Source organism: Coturnix japonica, unplaced genomic scaffold (genome assembly GCF_001577835.2).
Source record: "Coturnix japonica isolate 7356 unplaced genomic scaffold, Coturnix japonica 2.1 chrUnrandom500, whole genome shotgun sequence".
Classification (NCBI taxonomy): domain Eukaryota; kingdom Metazoa; phylum Chordata; class Aves; order Galliformes; family Phasianidae; genus Coturnix; species Coturnix japonica.
The window spans coordinates 78642-81316 of record NW_015439891.1 but is presented as its reverse complement, the minus strand read 5'-3'; positions in this window follow the sequence as shown (position 1 = coordinate 81316).

The following is a 2675-nucleotide window of genomic DNA, read 5'->3' as shown; positions in this document are numbered from 1 at the left end:
TAATGGGGTGACTGGGGTCCCAATGGGGTCTATGGAACCGGTGCCGTGGGGCAGGAGCTGGAGATATATGGGGGGCAGAAAATGGGGTTATATGGGGTTATATGGGGTGAATGGGGGTCCCTATGGGGTCTATGGGGTGAGTGGGGGTCCCAATGGGGTCTTATGGGGTCTTATGGGGGTCCCAATGGGGTCTATGGGGTGAATAGGGGTCCCTATGGGGTGAATGGGGGTGAATGGGGGTCCCAATGGGGTCTATGGGGTGAGTGGGGGTCCCAATGGGGTCTATGGGGGTCCCTATGGGGTCTATGGGGGTCCCAATGGGGTCCCAATGGGGTGTATGGGGTGAATGGGGGTCCTATGGGGTCTATGGGGTGAGTGGGGGTCCCAATGGGGTCTTATAGTGGTCCCTATGGGATCTAATGGGGGTCCCAATGGGGTCTATGGGGTCTATGGGGTGAATGGGGGTCCCTATGGGGTCATATGGGGGTCCCAATGGGGTCTTATGGGGTGAATGGGGGTCCCTATGGGGTCTATGGGGTGAATGGGGGTCCCAATGGGGTCTATGGGGTTGAATGGGGGTCCCAATGGGGACTTATGGGGTCAATGGGGGTCCAAATGGGGTCTTACGGGGTCTATGGGGTTGAATGGGGTCCCAATGGGGGTCCCAATGGGGTCTATGGGGTCAATGGGGTCCCAATAGAGTCTTATGGGGGTCCCAATGGGGTCTATGGAACCGGTGCCGTGGGGCAGGAGCTGGAGATATATGGGGCAGAAAATGGGGTTATATGGGGTTATATGGGGTCCCAATGGGGTCTTATGGGGTCTATGGGGTTGAATACGGGTCCCAATGGGGTCTATGGGGTCTATGGGGTTGAGTGGGGGTCCCAATGGGGTCCTATAGGGTGAATGGGGGTCCCTATGGGGTCTTATGGGGTGAATGGGGGTCCCTATGGGGTCTATGGGGTTATATGGGGTTTTATGGGGTTGAATGGGGGTCCCAATGGGGTGAATGGGGTGAATGGGGGTCCCAATGGGGTCTTATGGGGGTCCCAATGGGGTCTATGGGGTTATATGGGGTCTTATGGGGTGAATGGGGGTCCCTATGGGGTCCCAATGGGGTCTATGGGGTGAGTGGGGGTCCCAATGGGGTCTATGCGGTCTTATGGGGGTCCCAATGGGGTCTATGGGGTCTTATGGGGGTCCACATGGGGTTTATGAGGTCTATGGAACCGGTGCCGTGGGGCAGGAGCTGGAGATGTATGGGGCAGAAAATGGGGTTATATGGGGTCTTATGGGGTCTATGGGGTTGAATGGGGGTCCCTATGGGGTCTATCGGGTGAATAGGGGTCCCTATGGGGTGAATGGGGGTGAATGGGGGTCCCAATGGGCTCTATGGGGGTCCCTATGGGGTCTTATGGGGTCTATGGGGTGAATGGGGGTCCCAATGGGGTCTATGGGGTTGAATGGGGGTCCCTATGGGGTCCCAATGGAGTTTATGGGGTGAATGGGGTCTTATGGGGTGAATGGGGGTCCCAATGGGGTCTATGGGGGTCCCAATGGCGTCTATGGGGTTGAATGGGGTCCCAATGGGGTCTTATGGGGTCTTATGGGGGTCCCAATGGGGTCTATGGGGTGAGTGGGGGTCCCAATGGGGTCTATGGGGTTATATGGGGTCTATGGGGTGAGTGGGGGTCCCAATGGGGTCTTATGGGGGTCCCAATGGGGTCTTATGGGGTCTTATGGGGGTCCCAATGGGGTCTTATGGGGTCTATGAGGGTCCCTATGGGGTCCCAATGGGGTCTATGGGGTCTTATGGGGCTGAATGGGGTCTTAAGGGGTGAATGGGGGTCCCAATGGGGTCTATGGGGTTGAATGGGGGTCCCAATGGGGTCTTATGGGGTCTATAGGGTTGAATGGGGGTCTTAAGTGGGTGAATGGGGGTCCCAATGGGGTCTTATGGGGGTCCCAATGGGGTCTATGGGGTGAATGGGGGTCCCTATGGGGTCTATGGGGGTCCCAATGGGGTCTATGGGGGTCCCAATGGGGTCTATGGGGTGAATGGGGGTCCCAATGGGGTCTTATGGGGTCTATGGGGTTGAATGGGGTCTATGGGGTCTTATGGGGTCAATGGGGGTCCAAATGGGGTCTTATGGGGGTCCCAATGGGGTCTTATGGGGGTCCCAATGGGGTCTATGGGGTCTGTGGGGTCTTATGGGGGTCCCAATGGGGTCTATGGGGTGAGTGGGGGTCCCAATGGGGTCTTATGGGGGTCCCAATGGGGTCTATGGGGTGAATGGGGGTCCCAATGGGGTCTATGGGGTTGAATGGGGGTCCCAATGGGGTCTATGGGGTCTTATGGGGGTCCCAATGGGGTCTTATGGGGTCTATGGGGTTGAATGGGGTCTATGGGGTTGAATGGGGGTCCCTATGGGGTCTATGGGGGTCCCAATGGGGTCTTATGGGTCCTGGGGGGTTAATGGATGAGTCTATGGGGTCTTATGGGGGTCCCAATGGGGTCTTATGGGGTCAATGGGGGTCCCAATGGGGTCTATGGAACCGGTGCCGTGGGGCAGGAGCTGGAGATATATGGGGCAGAAAATGGGGTTATATGGGGTTATATGGGGTCTATGGGGTCTTATGGGGTCTATGGGGTGAATGGGGGTCCCAATGGGGTC